Below are 22320 nucleotides of genomic sequence, written 5' to 3' on the forward strand. Positions count from 1 at the left end.
TATATCATCACAAAGCCACTCCCTCCCCACTAAGGATTAATAAACACATCTAGACAGTCTGGCTAGAAGTGAATTTCTGTCTGAGGTCCTGGATCCACCCTCTTTCAATCTATCTTTTCCTTCTGTCCCTGACTTGCACTGTCTGCTTATTGAGCCACATGCTAACTTTTGATGAGTCAGTAGGAGCTTTCAGGTTGCCTCTGCAGTTGTAAGATTTGCAATTCTTACAAAGAAAACTTAGTACGACTGCTACGATTAATTTGTTATTGTGTTTATGGTTACTTTTGATTAAACTCTGTGGGTGAGGGTTAACAAAAGACATTTCCCTTCTGTATGAGGATTTGACCTTTGGTTAATTTTCTAGCTCAGTTTTTCCTGGAAAACTGATATAGAATCTCAACTTTGTTATTCTACAACTTATAGTAAAAATGATCTGAGTGGCAGTTTGCATCTATACTGTATGATCTATGCTTTGTGGAAAGACATAACGTTAGGCATGTGCTGCTGTGCCACATGCATTCTGTAGCTCAGAATCCCCCTCTGCTCTAGAGTACTGCCCAACCCTGAAGGCATTTGAATTTTCAATTCCTAGTAGTCTTCCATCATGGAAGGTATTTTATTATCTGACCTAAAATGGGAGACAGATTTAATGGATCATGCCATCAAAACTGGACCCCAAAAGAAAAAATTTTAAAAAGCAACTCCTCTTATTTTTTTCTTTTTAGACATGTATTTGCTACATCTAATAACTCCATTATCTTGCACATCTAAACAGATAGCATGAACTGTAGAATGGTTAAGAATAGCAAGAACAGATACAAATGGTAATACTAAGAAATTTAGAGTACAATATGTTTAATTTTTTAAAATTTCTTTGACAAATCCCAGATTAATTTAATTACTTTTAATAAAATGTCATGTTCTCGAAGTGAGTTCTCAAGATAAATTCAGAATGAAATAATTAAATACATGTTTTCCAAAGTCATCAAACATGCATAATAAATTATAAATAAGTATAATGTTATGACTAACAAATTCAGCAAAATGATATTGAATAGATCCAGTTTATTCTGACTTCTGAAAACAGAATGTTAAGGGAAAAAAATTCCAAATAATGCCCTGCATTTAAAGAATAATGTAGCTTCATAGTGGGAAAAAATCAGACCCATGCCTTCTTTCAGTTGGTTTAATTCTATATCTCATGTTAGAGCACTGTGTCAATGTAAGAAATGGCCCAAACCTCTAAGGATTCTTACAAGTTTATTTGAGCCAAACTGATCACAATTGCTGGGAAGCAAATCTCAACAAATTGAAAAAATGCTCCAGAGAATGGCAGTTTTGCACCTTATTTTATACATTACAATCAAAGGAGGAGGAAAAAGAGGGTTACATGAAATTCATTAGTGATAGATTAAGGAGTCGAGAGAAGACAAAACAAGGAAACTCTGGGATTGGATGAAAAGTAAAATGAAGAAACACATACTTCTCTTACATTGGTGAGTACAGAATAGTTAATGAACAGTTACAGCACATGGAGATGGTAAGCAGGGAACAAGATAATAGCGAAGGGTCCACGATCTTGCACTCTGGTGGGAGATTGTGCCCTAAGGGATTTTGCAAAATGGGGGAATTACTCAAATATCCCAAGGGTATGTTATCTTAGATGCAAAAAAGACAATAGGCAGGCTTAGTTAAGGTAAAGATTGGCATTTGTCAATGAAGATATCAGCCTAGGACTTGACTACCACCGTAACTCACTTTTATGGGAAGTTTGAATTTCAGACAATCCTATGTGGTTACTGTAGGTCTCTGAGTTTGTAAAGCCATGCAGGCCTCCTCTGAGCTTGTCAGACTTAGCATGTGGCTCCTTTTTTGTCCACACAATGCAACTATTTATCTTAGAAATAGAATTAAAATTACTAAAAAGAATTTCCCTCCAGTATAAATCAGCTCAATACTTATGAACTCCATTTTAATAAGTAAATTTGTTCAATATGAAGATCAAATTCCAATGTTAATTAACATCTTTCTAAAAAACCCTGAATAATAAAATTCAAACAAAGTTTAAATTGTATTTTATATGAACATTAATTTCTATTTTGACAAAGTATGTTCTCATAGTAACTTGCATTTTAATTGGAAGGATAATGATTCTATATAAATAAAATTTTTAGTTGTGGAACATTTGAGCCACTAAAACTTAAACATAAGAGAGAAGTGTGAAGCTTGAGTTGAATTAACTAAGAGAGAAGATGAGTGGCTAGAAGTAAAAATAAAAAGGACCAGAGAGGCAGGCAGGTTGCGCAACTGTGGGACTGGGAGAAGGGGAAAATATTAAACTCTTTCTTTCTGACCAAAATATACTTTCTGGACAGATCCAAGAACACATTGCTATATTTATAACTGCAATCCTTCCCACTATTAAAATTCTGTACTTTCTAATGAGCTTCTTTAGTTCACTGGAACTGAACTGCATTGGTAATGTTATGCCCAGATCTCAAGATCCCCAAAAGTCTACACTAGGAGCCAGTTCGATGCAAATGCAAAGGATCCTTTATTGAGCTAGCTCGCCTCCCCTTCCTGGCCGATGCAGCGACAGGAAGCAGAGTGAGATGGCGTGAGAAACTCAGGGTTTTAATAGGGGGGTGGAGTGAGGGGAGTGGACTGACTGTGGGCCCTGCCGATTGGCCAGGCGCAAGTCAGGTCTTGTTACACAGGATGTGGTCATCTCTATGGCGCGCACGTCCCTTGATTGTCATTGGTTAGTTTAAAATCCCGGGCGTGGCCAGCAGAAGCCTGGGCTTCCGAGAAGAAAGGGGGTCTGAGCACGTGGCTCCTACCCCAACATGGAGGATACCGGCAAGATGGAGGGCGTAGCCTTCGCCCTTTCAGGTAACACATAGTCATATTATCTCCAGATATGCCTAACTCATTGAGTTATATTACAATGGCTAGTGCAACACTATCCACCTATCTCTAAATGTTTAATAACATTGGTTGTTGTTTTTTTAATTTAAAATATAGCTTATGAATAATATTGGTTATAGTATAATTAAATTACAACATATTCTCCATTTTTAGAAAATTCTTTCTAATCATCCTGAACAGAGAGGCAACCAATTTTAAACTAGCAGAGATTCACTAAATTAAATAAAATTAATATAAACAACCCCAAAATATTAGTAGCTTAATATATTAATAGTTTCTCTCTCATATGTCACAGTTAATAAGCATATAGGTCACATGTCATAGTTAACCGCATGTTCGGGGAGGGGTGTGGTGCTGCTCTGCTTCACATAATCATTTAGGGACCCAGGAGCTTCCCATATAGTGATCAAACTATCTTCCAGGAGTCTATTTTTATAAAAGCAGTGTATGCATTCTATTCCTTTAAAAAATTCCCTAAAGCTCTCAGACTCTAATTCCATTCCATATAAAGTATTAAGATTGCATTTCTCTTAAAAAGAAAAAGAAATTGCTGAATCTAAATGAGCCAGAAAAACTTTAATAGAAAATTTCTTTCTAGAGTAACTTTTCAGCATGCAAATATGATAATCATAGGCATAAATGTATAAAACTATAGTTTACATTTTTATAGCAATTTACCTTTAAGGGGTAAAAGATAGAGGGCTACAAATCGATAGCTCAAAACTTGCATTCCTTGCAGGAAAGGGACTATATTTCACCATATACAGAGGCTAAAAGTAATTAACTGTATAAAATATAATCACAGTTATTAATGCCTCAAACGTTCTAGCTTTGTAAATCCTACAAAGCTAGTCAAGTCTGATACACTAATATGAATATACAGAGAGCACAGCAATACTTTAACTCACATGGCCCATTTAATGTGAGCTGTGAAATGTGGGTACAGAAGGCCAACTAAAGAGGAGTTAGGTTAGGAAGTATTTTTCCAGCCTCACGAATTAGACAAACCCAGTGTATTTTATTGCCATTTGGTCCCTGCTTCAATTTCAATTGAGACAAAAAATATGATACACAGAAATGAGTACAAGAGTTATTATTATTAACAAAATTTAAAAGAAAATGTTAATAATAATAACTCTTAGAATCTTCAAGCAAATCAGAGATAAGAAGCTGGGTCAACATACAGTTAAATCTTGATGTAATGGACTAATTCAGGTGAGGTGGTGTCCATTTAAAGCCAAAATTCTTTTATATAATAAAGTAGGTTTTCCAAATGCATGTGTTAAAAATTGACAAGTTAGTTTACCTGTTTTTACTTATGTAGACACATTTGTGTAATTAAGTATGTGTTAAAAGTTTAATTACACAGGAAAGTTTTCTACATGTATTACTATAATTTTACATTTGTACTGAACAGATCTAGTAAATGCATGCATCACCAGTCACCTCCAGTAAACAAATGGCTGAGGTGTGGCTTAGCACACGTTGGAACTTCTACCAGCACAAGATAAAACTGCTACAGAAAGTCAAGACACTCAACAACAGAACCAATTACCCCATGGGATGTGGTGTGATCGTATGCTAATCATTCGACAAACATTATTTATGATAGGTGACTCTTGGATTTAAGTATGTAGACTATAGTTGTAGATATGTAATATTTATGGAGGTGAAATTACTACAGTTTTTTTCGACATATGACCTATTCACTAAAATTTGTTAAAAATAACAGTGAATTAATATTTTAAAAATCCCCTGTTAATTTAATTATAAGTAAATCTTTGTTAAAAGCATTTCAAAATTAACAGGGTGTTAATTTTCACATATGACATACGGACCAGAAATTTTGTCCCTTAAATCCAAAGTCCATTAACTCTGAGGTCCACAAAATGGAGGGTTTTCTGTAAGAAGAATGGGTTTCTGAAAAGACTCATTGGTGGAAATCCCCACCCTCCCCCACGAGGGATGGGATAAATGTGGGAGGTGCTAATGAAAAGAGTTAAAGCAGAATTAGGTAGATAAGAGTAAGGGATGGAAGAAGGAGGAATTGTGGAGCTAGGTGAAACCACAAAATGTTTTGCAGAAAAATAGGATGGATAGCAGAAAAATAGGATAGCAGAAAAACAGATTGTTTTGAAACAAGGATGTTCTTCTTGCAAGTGCAAAATAAAATGTTGCCAAAAGGCCAGGAACCAATCAGAGAGCTGTGCAGATAGACAAAGAGCTGCCCTTTAGCAGATATAAGGGTAAGAGCAGAATGCGTGGGGACAACCCATTTGAATTCCCTCCTTGAGGGGGGAGCCTGTGTTTGTTTGCAATAAACTTCTGCCTTGTTGAACACCTCTGGTCCGCAGCTTCATTCTTCATTCTTAGATTCTGTGAGACACAACAGGACCCCAGGAAGAATTCCTGCTCACCCATTCACTAACTCATTCATCTAACGCCTTAGAATGGGCATTTCTACCCATAGGAAAAAATCAGCCTGTAACATCTACCTGGCCCAAAGAACTTAAAATCAGCTTATGACATCACCAGACATCTCCTAAGTAATATATTTCTCTGCCCTATGTCCTTTTCTCTCTTCTCTCCACCTACTTCCATTCACTGAAGCTAAAGAGTGGGAGAGAAAGTGAGGAAGGAAGGGGAAAAGAAAATAAAAATTAGCTGAGCATATTATCTTCTCCTTACTAGACCAAAGGGAGAAACTACCAACAGGTGGACCTCCTACCTATAGAGAAAGGAGTTAAAATCTTCAATGAAGGTAAAAATATTGACTATTATATAGAGTGAGATTTTCACTTAATGAATTAATACTGAATTGATAACTTTGGAAGAAAAGCACCATGAAATTGTTGTTATCAGAGACTAACAGGAAATGTCTTGGGCCTCCCAAGGATCAGGATAAGAACACTGCCTCTCTGAATACATTTTATGGGAATGGAGGATAAAAATTAAACTGTGCTTTGATTACAAATGAATCACATCTGTTAAACATCTAAAGAAAACAATATTTATGATTTAAAAGACTTGGCCCTAAATGACTTCAAGGGGCCCCAGATTATTTTTTAATTCCCATGAAAAAGTTAGTCTTTTATATTTAAAAAAATTAAAATTAATCAAAATGTGACCAAAATTCTTTTTTTTTTAGATGAAAACATATATTGCAAAGGAGTCTTAGACTAATGTCCACCTTTTGTACAGGGGTCACTGCAAACCTTTTCAAAGTGTATTCAACTGACAAAATTATCAATAGTTACAGAATAATGCAGAAAGTCATTTGTTGAAAACAACACACATTCAGTGGCCCTGTCATTATTCCTTCATACTAGAACTTTTTCGCTGAATGAAAACCTCTGTAGGGGCCCTCAGCTTTACAAGTCAGTTAGATTACTGTAAATCACAGATCATCTCTTATTTACAATAGGCAGGCCAAAGCAGCTAAGTAAGTTTCTGAAGCCACAGTGTCCTTTGGTTCTCAGAATTCCATCTTGCTAATGGTAATAACACATCAAGGAGAAAACCAGTTTCTCCCCAAAGCATAAAGCATTTGTCTAAATCTTTTTAAGCCCAGGGAAGTTAAAAAAAAAGCCACAATGCCTACTTCTCAGGAAATAGCCACAAGACTGTTTTATTGAAACAATCAATTGAGAAATAATATTCCCAAAAAGTACATCAGAGAAGACTAACCAAAAGGCCAATGAATTAATAAAACATATTTTATTCCAAAATCCCTGCCATGTTTGGTTCTGATGTTTATTGTGTCTCTTCAAATTATGTTTCTTGCTTCTTAATATGTGTTGCATTTTTTCTTGATAGCCAGATAAGCTAGCTACTGGATAAAAGAAACTGCTTTAAAAAGGCCTTTATTTATTTTTATTTTTTTAAAATATATTTTATTGATTTTTTACAGAGAGGAAGGGAGAGGAATAGAGAGTCAGAAACATCAATGAGAGAGAAACATCAATCAGCTGCCTCCTGCACACCCCCTACTGGGGATGTGCCCGCAACCAAGGTACATGCCCTTGGCCAGAATCGAACCCGGGACCCTTGAGTCCGCAGGCCGATGCTCTATCCACTGAGCCAAACTGGCCAGGGCTAAAAAGGCCTTTAGAATATAGTAGTGAGGTAAGGGTCATGTTTTACTCCTGTAAACTGGAATTTAATCCCTCTCGTTCAGTGAGCCTATGCCTCTGCACTGTGAACTTCACATGTGTTTTTCAGTTTTCTCCCCACTTAGGTGGAGCAGGATAGCTAGAGGGTGCTGGATTTTGGTACCTGTATTTCCCTTACCCCAGGTCAGTTAGGCTCTGATAATACCACTGCCAGTTAGGCTCTAATTAACTAGTTTCTCTTGAAGGCAAACCTTGTTAAGTACAAAATGCTCTGAGTATTTCAAATGGCCCATCCCCCATCCCCCCCTCTTTGCCAGAAGCCTGAAGGAATTTTTCTCCCATATTTATTGGTCAGCTTTAGTCATTTATTTTCTAAGACCTGGTCCAACTATAACCAGAGAGCAGCCCAAGTCTCCCCCTCCTTGGCTCTTTTCATGCTCTTGAGAAAGAATTCAGACAAGTGACAGCAGTGTTGAAACAATGCAAATGAATTTATTAAGAAAGCAAAATGAGCAAATCTGTTAAAAATACACTCGGCATAAAGCACAAGTGGGCAACTCTGGTTGACCACCTTGCATGGTGGTGGTTCAAGAGTTTTATACTTTTTCCCCCTATAGATTTCAAGGTTCCCCTGATAGATAGACTAGATTTCAAGGTGTCCCTTTTACATTGTTCTGACTTTTCCAAGCATCTATAAGAATGTCTGATGATTTAATCTTGGCAAGTCCCAAGACTGCTGACTTCTTTGCTCAGTGGGTGAGATAAACTCCCTTTCTTCCCCACTTCCTCATCCTCCTGCCCTAGAAGCTATCTATTCTGCCACAGTTCACCCTTCAAGTGATACCATCCAAATGGTTTGTGGGTTTTTGTTATTTGTCCCCCAGAGTTCATCTGTCCTTGAATTAGTTGGCACAAATGGCATTAATTGGGTCTTTGTTCTCTATTTCCCCAGGCCAGGGTAATTTAAGCTATGTATTCTCTGGTTAGGGAAGAGAGGTATAAACTTAAGTGTCCTTGGTTGGGAAAGATAAGGTCTCGAGATTCACGAGCTGGCTGCAAGCTGCCCAAACTATTTGGCCTGGTTTAATTGTCTTGTCTCAATTTCCCCATTGCATTTACCCAGCAATTGACCTAGCTTCTTATTATCCTGCCATACAACCTTCAAAAAGCAATCAACTTAGGAAAACTATAGTTTTGAACAGAAAGCCTCTATGGCCAAGAACAAGATCCCAGTATTCTTATAATTCTGTGGTCATCCTTCTAATTATTCTGAACCAAGAGGCAGCAAACTCCAATCAGGCAAAGATTCACTAACTTAACTAAAGCATCGAAGGAAAACACAACTCTATTGTCAGTGTGGTGAATGCAGGCATTTCTTAGAACCAGAGGTTCACTGTGACATAGTGTCAAATGAGTTTGGAGTTATTCCCACACCAAATAGAATTAGTAAATTAGTCTCTCATTAGTGGACATTATGCTATCAGATACAAGGAAAATAATAATACATTCAATGTAGAGGATTATAGGTAGACCCAGTGCTAAGATGAAAAAATAATGGTTATGGCCATTGAGGAATTTCATAATAATATAAAATATCATTGTTAGCTTAGCTGTGTCATCCTTCTGGCTGATGAGGTAATATCCTGTCATTCGTTTGAGGGTCATAAATAGCCTTTACGGATTTCTGGCCTACAAATATCTTCTTTATATACCTGCTAATTCTTTAGAATTAGAACCTTAAGAATCCATGGTTTTTGCCTTAAAACAATGATACTTCAGCAAGGCCACATTAGAATCACCTGGGGAGCTTTTAAACCTAAATATTCTCCAAGTTACGTTCTTAGAGTTTCTGATTTAATTGGTTTGGGATAGTATCCAAACAAAATTTTTTGTTTAGTGACAAAAGACTTGAAATGGGGCTGATTTTGGCGCATGCAGTACCTATGTAGAAAGGCAAACTTGTATCAGGTGTTTTGTATGTTAAGATGAAATCCATACACACATTGTAGAGATATCAAGGAGAAGGGCACACACAAATAAACAAACAAAAACCCAAAACAAACAAACAGGGTAGATGTTGATTGAAACTGTTCATTGTAATATTTTGCCCAGAACCAATTCTGACTCATCATCATGGCTAATTAGGGTGCCAAAGTGTGATGAAGAGTGGATGGCACAAGGTGAACTTGAGAAAACTTGTCCTGCGATTCTGTCACGGTTGACTTCTTTCCGAGAAGAAACAAAAGTGTTTGACAAGCATTGTCTTCACCATCCTCCTTCGCTCAGCAAGTATTTTCTCTACTTCAGAAGGAGGAACTTTTCAGGGAGGCAATAAGTAACTCTTCAAAGGTCACCCAGCACAGTTTGTCACTCCCATAGGGGAAATAATAACAAGCTAAACTTAAGTAATGCCTTCGTTCCAAAGAGAACTAACACACATTCCCAGGTGGAGGAAAGTGGCAGGCTTCACTCTCTAGCACAATGTTGCCACTTAAACCCACAGATTTAACAAAATGCAAGGGTGTATGGCAGACCCCATTACTCCACCTCAAATTCAAAAACTATGACACCAGTTAATAAGATTTAAAACTTTTTCAGAGTGCTATCAATGTTTGTCGAGTAAAGATTTATTTTAAAAATGTAGCAAAACTGCTTCCATAACAAACAAAAATACTGGCTTTCTACAATATTACAAACGGTTTTGTTTAAAAAACAGGACCATTTGAACAGAGAATTTTTAAAAGAAAATAAAAAATTTTAATCCAAAAGAAAACCTTTACTCCGCTGTAACTCATTTTAGGGAGAAACCAGTAAAATGTAATGTGTTGTGTGTTTTTTGTTTGTTTGGGGTTTTTTTTGTTTATTTGTTTGTTTTGTATTTTGCAAGCTTACCAGGGCATATTAGTGTCCTCAGAGCACATAAAATACAGCAATCAGGTGTGTTTATAGTGTTACACCAATGTCAGGAGATTATGATGGCAACATGTTACAAATTAAATAGCTCAGATATAAACATTTTATTTATTTTTTCTTTTTTGTTGTTGCAGAATTTAGATATTGGAGTTAAATTTTTTTAGCAACCAAATGGAAAATAAGCAAAACTACAAGATCACTTTACTTCTGGATGATATTAGCAACTAAGACTAATGGCTGGGACATACAAATTACTGCCCAAGGTGAGCTGGGAGTCCATCTGCTCCTTCCTACTCGATTTCTTGAAGCTATTCTAACTGCTAATTAACCGTGAAAAGTTGTGCTGTGAACCTTTCACCTGATTATCTTCAGAAAGAGTAAAAGTTCTTAAGGAGCGCTCAGAGCAATGTACATAGAACCAATTGCCATTTCAGTGGTGACCTGCCGCCTTGCAGAACAGAGCCTCAAGCGGTGATTGTTCAGCTCTTGGGGAGGAAACTTCCTTTATCACGTTTTATTGGCGAATATGCACAAACCCATACTCAAACGCATCCATTGAGCTGTTTGAGTCATTCGGTTAGCTTTTCTCATAAGCTTTTGCTCATTAGACGATCAAACCCAGGAGGAGGGCAAATCTGATTCCTACCTTATATGCAGATAGTGCCGGAGGTGGTCTATCTTAGCATGTAGACCCAGGTCAGAGTCCAAATGTCTTGCTGCTGCTTCTGGTTTCACAATTAGAAAACTGGTTCTTAGCCCTTGCAGCAAATTGGAATCACCTGGAGAGCTTTAAAAATTGCTAATGTCTGGGTCGCCCTCCCCCAAAAGATTTTGATTTCATTGGTCTGCAGTGAAGCTTGGGCATTAGGGACTTTTTAAGTTCCCCCTTGTGATTCTAATGTGCAACCAAGGCTGAGAACAACTAACTTAGAAGGAGGTTCTAATTAGATCTGATTATCACCTCCTAAAACACTACTAAGGCTAGGTTCCTGGTTGCCTTAGGAAACCATAAGAAGCCTCTGACTCTGAGCCCCTCTGAACTGTGACCCCTGTAATACATTTCCATACAGCCCCTCACCTAGCACATTTCCCCCTCCTCTGCCATCCCCCACACTTTTCCACTTCACCGTAGGTAACTCACAGCCTGCCATCAGGAAACTCACCTGACTCGGGAACTACAATTTGTTATTCCCAACTACTACATCCAGTTCTTTATCCCACTCTCCACAGCTAAGATATTGTTGGATCCTCTTTATCCCAACTCTAAGAGTTACTTGCCTCACTGTGAGACCTTGAATCTACTGATATATTTTTTTTTCTCCATCATGTGTTTTATACATTTTTTTCATCCTTATCCTATTTAGATTCCATGGTCCATCACAATACTTAGTGCTTTCTCCATCTCTTCCTCCAGTTTACTAACTGGGCAAGATCCCAACTCTGATTAACTTCTAGTCCTCACCGACTTCCTACCTTTATTTGAGAAAATAAATATTGCTAAAGAAAATCTCATATTTATGTTGGTCCCATCTATGTGCATGAACACAGACCTCAAGGAGAGAAGTAATGTTGCCTGATATTCCATAAAATTGCCATAGTAAAATTATTCACCCACTGTTAGATGATGATTATTCACTTGTCTTTAATAATAGTCAAAATCCCATCTTCTCTCCTAACTTCTTTGCTCTTATTTCTATAGTGAAAATAGGAATTCCAAAGATAACTTCTTCATCCTTCTGTTACAGGATTCCAGGGCAGGAAGAATAGGGAAACTGAGACAGGAAAGTTAAAACAAGGTCAAACAGTGTGGGCAATTTGCAGCCAGCTTGTAACTAACAAGCCTTTATCTTCCCCAGCCAAGGATGCAGAGCAAATGCTTAAAAAACTTCTCTAATATCTGTAATACTTTAAACAATAAAATTAAATTAAAAAATAAAATTAAAAAAATAAATAAAAAGGCATCACCATATCAAAAAAAAAACACAACACAAAAAACAAAAAAAACTTCTCTAATAAGAGGATGCAGAAAGGAAGGGGAGGGAAAGGGAAAAAAAGGCTTGGCAAGATAAAGTTGGCAGGTGCTTTGCATTCTGGAAAGGCCACAACAAAGTAAAAAAGAGACCTTGAGAATTAATCTGTACCAAAATATTCAGCAGAGGAATTTTGAGACCTATGGACAGGAGTATATATAACACCTCACCAGGGGTCCTCAAACTTTTTAAACAGGGGGCCAGTTCACTATCCCTCAGACCGTTGGAGGGCTGGACTATAGTTTAAAAAAAAACTATGAACAAATTCCTATGCACGCTGCACATATCTTATTTTGAAGTAAAAAAACAAAACGGGAACAAATACAATATTTGTATTTGCATGTGGCCCGCGGGCCGTAGTTTGAGGACCCCTGCCTCAGACCCTCACCCAACCTGTTCTTCAGATTAGCTGAGAGCCCTCTTGTGCTTCATAAGCCAGATGTATAGGTTTGCTTGCTTTGCATTTTCAATAAAGGTGTATGCTTTAATAAATTGGCTTTTCACAACACAGTCAAGGTCTCTCATAAAATTCATTTATATGAGAAGCCAAGGATCAAGGTTGGGGATAGCCCTTACCCTCTGACTCAGGGGGCTGTCTGGGAACACGTCTCTGGTGTCGGTGAGAGGTGCCTCAAACACTTTCATCATCTTATCAAGGTCAGAAATGACCTCCACAATACAAACCCAATGCTCAGTTTCCCTAGGACCCCACCTGTTAATCACTTCTTCCCGAAAAACTTTCATTTGGCCTCTAAAAAACATCCCTCGCGCCCGCTCTCCCCTATTACTATTGGATTTTCCTCATATTCTCCAGACTTCTTCCTTTGTGTATCTACAGACTTGCCAGGTGATTTTATCCAGTGCCATGGCTTTAAGTATGAGCTCTTCCTTGAACCCTAGACTCTAGTTCCAACTGATTACTTGACATTTCCGCTGAGATATCTAACACAACTTCCATACTTAACATACTGTAAACAAAAGTCTTAATCTAGTTATGCTCCAAAACATGCTCTTTTCCTAAACATCTTAATAAAATGTAACTTTCATTTTTTCAAATGTCCAGATCAAAGACATGGGACTCCTCCTTAAATTCTACCTTGCTTTCTTTACTCAAAATAAACCTAGAAACTAACCACCTTTCATATCATTTAACATTATCCTAGTCCAGGGGTGGGCAAACTTTTTGACTCGAGGGCCACAATGGGTTCTTAAACTGGACCGGAGGGCCGGAACAAAAACATGGATGGAGTGTTTGTGTGAACTAATATAAATTCAAAGTAAACATCATTACATAAAAGGGTACAGTCTTTTTTTTTTTTTTAGTTTTATTCATTTCAAACAGGCCGGATCCGGCCCGCGGGCCGTAGTTTGCCCACGGCTGTTCTCTTGCCCATACTATTGAGATTCTTCTTAGCGGCTACCTCTTTGCATCATTGTCCTACTACAGTCGATCAGAATAATATTTCTTGAGTGTAAATCAGAGCATGGCACTACTCTGCTCAAAAGCCTCCAGTGACTTTAATCTCATTCAGAATCTTCATCAAAGCCTGCAAAGAAAAACCTGACAGGACTAACCCCGCTCCTGTGCCTGACACTCTTTCACCTCTTGGACTTGTGTCCTCTCTCTCTCACCCACACTCCTGCCTTTCCACCTGACTGTTCTGCCCAGCCAAAGCAAACCACTACTTTAGGAATTCCAGGACCTGTGCATTGATTTCATCCCCTCTGACAAGAATGTGCTCTCCCCAAATATCATCCTGTCTCTCACTTTTTTTATTCAGGTTAAAATGCCACAAACCCAGAGAGATCTTTCTCAATTATACCATCTAAAGAAATTTCAAGACTTCTCCTTAGTCTCACCACAATCTATCTCCTTATATTGCTCTATATTGTCTTTATAACCCTAAAACCATATTAATTTGTTTATTTTCTTTCTCCAATTTAATACAAGCTCTATGATAACAGAATATTTCCTGTTTTATTATTATTCTATACTCAGAGCCAAAAACAGTGCCTGGATCATAGTATTTATAATTTATACTAAGTAACAGAAAATTAAATATCTTTCATTTTCTCAATTATAAAATCAGAAATAATACCTGATTACTATGAGTATTAAGTACATTTATGTGTGCAAAATACTTGGAACATAATAAGTCCTTAGTAAAAGTACTTATAAAAATATGGTCAGGAATATGCCAATTTGTGACAAAGATGACTATCATTATTACTTATTCATTTTAAAGTAACAAATTATCCTATGATGTTTGATGCAATTCAGTTTGCAATTGAATTCTTGCCATGCATTTCAGCATCATCTCTCTGCGTGAATAATTCTCCCTCATGAGTATTAGAAATCACTTAGAAAAATAAATCATGGAATGCTCTATTTTGTAATTCTTTAAAAGAAAACTTTAGTTCTCATCTCATGGTTTTTCTCCCTTGAATGTTTACTTTTTTTTCAAATATATTTTTATTGATTTCAGAGAGGGAGAGAGAGATAGAAACATGAATGATGAGAGAGGATCATTGATCAGCTTCCTCTTATATGCCCCACATTAGGGATCAAGCCCGCAACCTGGCATGTGCCCTGACCAGGAATTGAACCACAACTTCCTGGTTCATAGATCAACGCTCAACCATTGAGCCATGCCAGCTGGGCTGAATGTTTACATTTTTAAAGTAAATGTACAAATAAAAATAATAGAAAAGTTTAAATTCAAACATTTAAAAACAACAAATATTTGAGGGGCATTAATCATAATGGCCAAATAAGACATCCCTTGCTTGTATTCACCCACCATTAGTACCAATAACTTGGCATCCATCCATGGACTAATGTGTTCAAACATTTAAAGTTTAAAAAAGTAAATTTTTAATTTAAAAAGTTGTTTTAAAATTTTATACTACCCATAGCTCTATATTCAATGCAACCCCCCCCCCCCAAAAAAAAAATTCCAATGGCATTTTTTACAGAAATAGAAAAAACAGTCCTAAAATTCATATGGAACCACAAAATATCTCAACCAAAGCAATCCTGAGAATATAGAAATATATTGATTTCAAACTGTATTATAAAATTATAGTAATCAAAACAGTATGTTACTGTTATAGGCAGTTGGACAGCCATGAGCAGAGCAAGGACAATGGGCCAGGTACAGACACTTACAAGGACAAAAAGCTCCAGATGCCTAGCAAGGGGCAAAACTGGAAAAACAAGAATCTTGTCCCTTGGATAACCTATCCTCCCCTAGCACATCATGGGCCATGTTGTTTGGACCCTGATCTTTCATATAGCTCATGCGGTTTAGACCCCTGACCTTATCCTCCCTAGAGATAACATCTAGGCCTCAGTTGTATTTCAGCTCCAGGCCCAGAAAAGCAGCAAAACCAGATAAGTGATGCCATGGCTGCCTCAGGACCAGCTGGATTGACTAATGACCCCCTGCCCTGGTGCTGACCAATCAGTGGAGACCACGCCCTGAAAGAGCTCACCTGGAAAGCTGATAAATATTCTAGTGAGACCCTCCCCTGAGACCTCCCCTAAGATTTCCACCTGCAAGAGAGAGATAAATAAGCTCAGGATGAAGGGCCCAGCACATAATTTCCCCCAGGGGAGCATGCTGGAGCCATCCCTTTTCCCTTCTTCCCTTTAAGGGACCCCATGAGACTTACAACCAGGGGAGCAATGGGCATCAGCAACTCAACTCAGGCTAATGCCCCGAACCTGTATCCAAGGCCCCCTTTCTCTCACTTCTCAGTGAGCCAAACCAATCCAGCCTAGGCTCTCCTGTTACTTCTTCTATGTCCTTCCTTGTTTGACTCCCCTAAGTATATGTTTTGCTGTAGCCAATAAATTCTTGTCTTCTTTACTATATTTTGTCTCTTGATTGAAATCTTCAAGAAGACAAGAACTCAGATCTCATCGTCTCACCAGTAATAGTACTGGCATCAAAGTAGACATATAGTGCAATGTAATAACATCAAGAGCCCAGAAATAAATCCTTGCACATACAATCAACTATTATATGACAATGGACGTAAGCATACTCAATGGGAAAGGATCATCTCTTTAATAAATGGTGTTTTAAAGACTGGGAAATCACATGCAAAAGAATGCAATCGGATCCCTATCTTTTACCACACATAAAAATTAACTTGAAATGGATTGAAGACTTAACCGTAAGACATGAACCATAAAACACTAGAATAAAATACTTAAAAAGCTCTTTGGTATTGATGTTGGCAACAATTTTTTGAAAATTATGTGAAAAGTACAAGCAACGAAATAAAAAAATAAACAAGTAAGACTGCATCAAACTAAAAAAATTCTGCACAGCAAAGAAAACCATCAACAAAATGAAAGTACAACATATGTAATGGGAAAAATATTTGCAAATCATATCCCTCATAAGGGATTAATATCCAAAATACATAAAGAAATCCTACAAATCAACAGTAAATACAACAACAAAAAATTTGATTTTAAAATGTTTGTAGGAGAGTGGAAGGGTAGAGAGAAACCAGATACCTGTTGTCCAGGAACGGTACATTTTCATTTGCACTATTTGTGCCTGCCAGGTAAGTGCTCCCCTGTCTCAGTTAAGTGAGCACAGTTGGTGGTAGCTGCATGCTGAGGTGCATTTCCCCTGGGTTTAGGAGGGTGGGTGTGGGAAGTCCACCTCTATTTGTTTTTGCAGCTGATACGATACCCTTTTCTTTGCTTCCTGACAGATCTTGTTGGTCAGCTGGCACCAACTTGGTGTGGGCTCCTGGCCAGCCTACTGTGATGAGATACGACTAATGGGAATGAAGAAGACAAAATAACAGGCTTCTGCAAGAGCACCAACGCTCCCCTCCCCTGTGGAAGGCCTCACCCCTATTCTCCAGCAGGCTCTTCTGCTAGGGGCTCTCAGGCAGCCCCTCAGTCTGCAGCCCTGTCCCTCTTGCACTGCATCTTGCTCAGCTCCTCCACCTTCTCATTGCTGCTCTCCCACACTGATTTGCATCTTCCTTGATGTTTATGGGAGTCAATTCTGCGTGGTGCTAAGAGTGCGGATTTTTGAAAGCGGGAGCTCAGACAGATATTGGCACACCCATGTTCACATTATTCACAACAGCAAAACATAGAAGCAACCTAACTGTACACCAGTGGATGAGCGTATAAATAAATGTGATATATCCATAAATATGATGTTATTGAGCCTTAAAAAAGGAAGGAAAATCTGACACACACTACACACAACATGGATGAACCTTAAATATATTATAAGTAAAAGAAACCAGACACAAAAGGACAATTACTGTATGATTCTACTTATCTGAAGCACCTAGACTAGGTAAATTTATAGAGACAGAAAGTAGAATGGCGGTTGACAGAGGCTGGGTAATGGGAAGGAGAATGGTGAGTTGTTGCTTAAGGGCTACAGAGTTTCTGTTTAGGAAAATGAAAAAGTTCTTAAGATGGATGATGATGATGGTTGCACAACATTGTGAATGTTCTTGATACCATTGAACTCTATACTTAAAAATTCATTTAAATGGTTTTAAAAATTGGTTACAGGATGTAAATACACATTTTTCCAGAGAAAATATTCAGATGGCCAACAGGTGCATGAAAAAGGTGTTTAATACCACTAATCATCAGTGAAATGCAAACCAAAACCACAATGCAAATCACCTCACACCTGCTAGAATGGCCACACCTGAAACCTATACAATTTTATTGACAAAGGTCACCTCAATAAATTCAATTAAAAACTTATTTTTAAAAAGCTATCATACATTACACAATGGAACACTACTCGGCCACAAAAAAAGAAGGAAATCTTACCTTTTGTGACTGCATGAATGGACCTAGAGCAGCGGTTCTCAACCTGTGAGTCACGACCCCTTTGGGGGTCAAACGACCCTTTCACAAGGGTCACCTAAATACATCCTGCATATCAGATATTTACATTATGATTCATAACCCACACCTACCCTCCTGAACCCAGGGGAAATGCATAAAAGTAACAAAATTACAGTTATGAAGTAGCAACGAAAATAATTTTATGGTTGGGGGTCACAACATGAGGAACTGTATTAAAGGGTCATGGCATTAGGAAGGTTGAGAACCACTGACCTAGAGAATAGTATGCTAAGTGAAATAAGCCAGTCACAGAAAGACAAATACCACAGTATTTTATTTACGTGGAATCTAAGGAAGGAACAAAATAACAAAAAAAGAAACAGACTCATAGATACAGAGAACAGACTAACAGCTGTCAGGAGGGTGGGGATTTGTTATATTGTAAATCAGAAGACGCCTTAATTAATAAGCCAAATTTATTTGGAGTCTTTTCATTTCGCTAGCGCTAGCAAGCCCAGAGGAAATCTTGCTTCTCAAATTCTGGGGCCCAATATGGTGGAAGTCTTCCTTATTTATACGTTTTTCAGCTCTTTGTCTCCCAAATTTGGAATGAGACTTCTGGATCTTCTGAGAAAAAGTCCTGTGTGCTGGGCCAGGGCTGTGAGACCATATCTCAAGGCCTGGCCTGGCGCCAGCACTGACAGCTCTGTCTGGGGCATGGTTTATGGCCTCTCTGGAATGGGAGTAGTCTTATTTTTCCCTATTATTTAAGCAAGCAAACATTTACAGAAGCCAGAATAGCAGGGTTAAAATTTTGAGCAGCAGTTTTTACCCAAGATGGAGGTTACTATGCTTCAGAGGCTCATTGAAAAAGGGGAGAGGATTAAGAAAAAATAAAACACCTCATGGATGCCAAAAACAGTTTGGTGATTACCAGAGGAAAAGTGGGTGGGGGAGAGTTGAAGAGGGAAAAGGGGGGATAAATGATGATGGAAGTGATATCATTGTAATTAGCTAGTCAATCATAGGAAAGGCAAAAGGGAGGCCAGACATAAGCCTAGCCATCTTCACCAGGAATTTCACACCCCAGGGGACCACCAACCCATTTCCCACAGATTACTTGGGGAAGGGGTCCAACAAAGGGGAGATGAACACATGAGCAGAAAAGTCTGGGTGACATAGGGAAGGTACTTGCCTGTTAATCTAGCCTGGGGAACCATAGATTAGCCAGAGTGGGCAGGACAACTGTGAAACGGAATTTTTGGACTGGAACACACGGTGTTCCCCTGGGCAGGATGGTTACCTGGATTCTTTGTCTGTCGGAGTCGAAGAATGAATCCACGGACTGAAGGTGGTATAGCAAAGGTGGAAATTTTATTGAAGAACAAGTACAGACTCTCACGTGGGGAGGGGGAAAGAGTCCCACTGAGTTCCTTTTCCCTAAGGCTTATAAAGGCTGCAGATCTTTTTGCCTTGATATTCCTTCTGATTGGTCACTATTCCCTTAGACTAGTTACTATAGTAACTCCTGAGCTCAACTGTCAACCTCACATGGCACCTGTGAGGTTTTCCTCCCCTCCTCCCTTATTGTTTTCTTGTTCCCTTTGGGCTTTCTTCTTCTCCCTTTGAATAAGGGGTTTCCTTCCTTTGTTTTGTAAATCTTATTTTTCCCTATTATTTAAGCAAGCAAACATTTACAGAAGCCAGAATAGCAGGGTTAAAATTTTGAGCAGCAGTTTTTACCCAAGATGGAGGTTACTATGCTTCAGAGGCTCATTGAAAAAGGGGAGAGGATTAAGAAAAAATAAAACACCTCATGGATGCCAAAAACAGTTTGGTGATTACCAGAGGAAAAGTGGGTGGGGGAGAGTTGAAGAGGGAAAAGGGGGGATAAATGATGATGGAAGTGATATCATTGTAATTAGCTAGTCAATCATAGGAAAGGCAAAAGGGAGGCCAGACATAAGCCTAGCCATCTTCACCAGGAATTTCACACCCCAGGGGACCACCAACCCATTTCCCACAGATTACTTGGGGAAGGGGTCCAACAAAGGGGAGATGAACACATGAGCAGAAAAGTCTGGGTGACATAGGGAAGGTACTTGCCTGTTAATCTAGCCTGGGGAACCATAGATTAGCCAGAGTGGGCAGGACAACTGTGAAACGGAATTTTTGGACTGGAACACACGGTGTTCCCCTGGGCAGGATGGTTACCTGGATTCTTTGTCTGTCGGAGTCGAAGAATGAATCCACGGACTGAAGGTGGTATAGCAAAGGTGGAAATTTTATTGAAGAACAAGTACAGACTCTCACGTGGGGAGGGGGAAAGAGTCCCACTGAGTTCCTTTTCCCTAAGGCTTATAAAGGCTGCAGATCTTTTTGCCTTGATATTCCTTCTGATTGGTCACTATTCCCTTAGACTAGTTACTATAGTAACTCCTGAGCTCAACTGTCAACCTCACATGGCACCTGTGAGGTTTTCCTCCCCTCCTCCCTTATTGTTTTCTTGTTCCCTTTGGGCTTTCTTCTTCTCCCTTTGAATAAGGGGTTTCCTTCCTTTGTTTTGTAAATATAGACCTTCTGCTGTTTCCAGCTCCTCATTCTATGGAAATGTACCTTCTCCCAGTCTGCAGTCCCTGCACTTTTCCATGGACCCCAATTCTAAAAAACCCTAAGCCTGCCTATGTTCCCCCAAAATTCCTGCTTCACCACCAGCAACAGATGGGGATGAGGAGAGCTCCCCACTGATAATAGAAGGAGACCTGACTTGAGGCAATGAACACACAATGCAATATATATGATATATTATAGAATGGTACACCTAAAATCCATACAATTTTATTAACCAATGCCACCCCAATTAATTCAATAAAAAAGATAAGTGGTAACAAGTATTGGTAAGGATGTGGAGAAAAAGGAACCCTTGTGCACTGTTGGTGGAAATGTAAGTTGGTACAGCCACTATGGAAAATAATACGGAGGTTCCTGAAAAATTAAAAATAGAATTACCATATGTTCCAGACATCCAAATTCTGGGTATATGTAAGGTGTACCCAAAAATGTATACACACACTTTGAATAATTATAAAGTGTTTATTAAAATACATTTCATTTTCAAAATTGAGTTGTCAGTGGTTAAAGTGTGTATATGTTTTTGAGGGACACCTGTATTTAATGTAAACAACATCAGGATCTTGAAGAGATATCTGTACTTCCTTGTCCATTGTGATATTATTCATAATAAACAAGATATGGAAACAACCTAAGTGTTCATCAATGGGTGAATGTATAAAAGATGTGTTATATACATACAATTGAATATTTTTTCTAATTTTTTTATTGATTTAGGTATTACATATGTGTCCTTTTCCCAATGTGTCCTTATCCCCCCATTGCCCTCCACACTCATGCCCTCATCCCCCTATTGTCTGTGTCCATTGGTTAGGCTTATATGCATGCATACAAGTCCTTTGGTTGATCTCTCCCCCTTACCTCAACCCTTCCCTACCTTCCCTCTGAGGTTTCAATATTATTCATCCAGGAAAAAGAATAAAATTCTACCATTTGAGACAACATGGATGAACCCTGAGGGCATTATGCTACGTGAAATAAGTCAGACAAAGATAAATATTGCATGATCACACATATGTGAAATCTAAAAGAGTCAAACTCACAGAAACAGAGTAGAATGGTGGCTGCCAGAGGCAGAGGGATGGGAGTAATGGAGAGATACTAGTAAAAAGCTACAAACTTCCAGTTGCAAAATCTGGGCATCTCATGACTCTAGTTAACAATACTTAAAAGTTGCTGAGATGGTACATCTTAAATTTTCTCACCACATAAACAATAGGTAATTACGTGAGGTGATGGAGGTGTTAACTAACCATATTATGGTAATCACTTCACAATGTATACATTTATCAAAACAACATATGTACACCTTAAACTTACACAATATTAAATGCCAATTATATCTCAATAAAAATGGGAAAAAATTAAATAAAAATATTTGGTATATACTTGGGTCTCAGTATTATTAGGCAGACATTCAGAAGCCTTATATACTGCAAATATTTATATATTATATATAAAAATTAAAGACTCAAAGAGACCCCTTTAAAAAGTTTTAAAAAAATCAAAAGCTTTGCATTTTATATTAACACACATCCTATATAATAAAAGCCTAATATGCTAAGTGTCTGGTCGACCAGTCAGCCATTTAACCAATAAAAGTGTAATATGCTAATGATATGCTAAGGCCGCTCAACTGCTCAGTATGACATGCACTGACCACCAGGGGGCAGACGCTCCAACTGGTAGCTTGCTGCTGGGTTCTGGCTGATCGGGACTGAGTGAGATGAGCCGGACATGCTCTGGAGCCCTCCCACGGTCCTTCCCCAGCGGGCCAACCTCCTGCATCCCTCCCCAGCCCTGATTGTGCACCAGTGGGGTCCCTTGGCCTAGCCTGTACCCTCTCACAATCAGG

At 38.4% G+C, this 22320-nt stretch overlaps 1 long non-coding RNA gene across 1 annotated transcript; it reads left to right on the forward strand.

The window, feature by feature from the left end:
- Window positions 1–1334: 1334 nt before the first annotated feature.
- LOC106727907 lies at window positions 1335–18726 on the forward strand. The gene is made up of 3 exons (XR_001364145.1): window positions 1335–1418; window positions 16646–16650; window positions 18716–18726. It is a non-coding gene; the product is annotated as an uncharacterized LOC106727907 (long non-coding RNA).
- Window positions 18727–22320: the final 3594 nt, after the last annotated feature.

The sequence above is a fragment of the Myotis brandtii genome, unplaced genomic scaffold (assembly GCF_000412655.1).
Source record: "Myotis brandtii unplaced genomic scaffold, ASM41265v1 scaffold5, whole genome shotgun sequence".
Taxonomy (NCBI): Eukaryota; Metazoa; Chordata; class Mammalia; order Chiroptera; family Vespertilionidae; genus Myotis; species Myotis brandtii.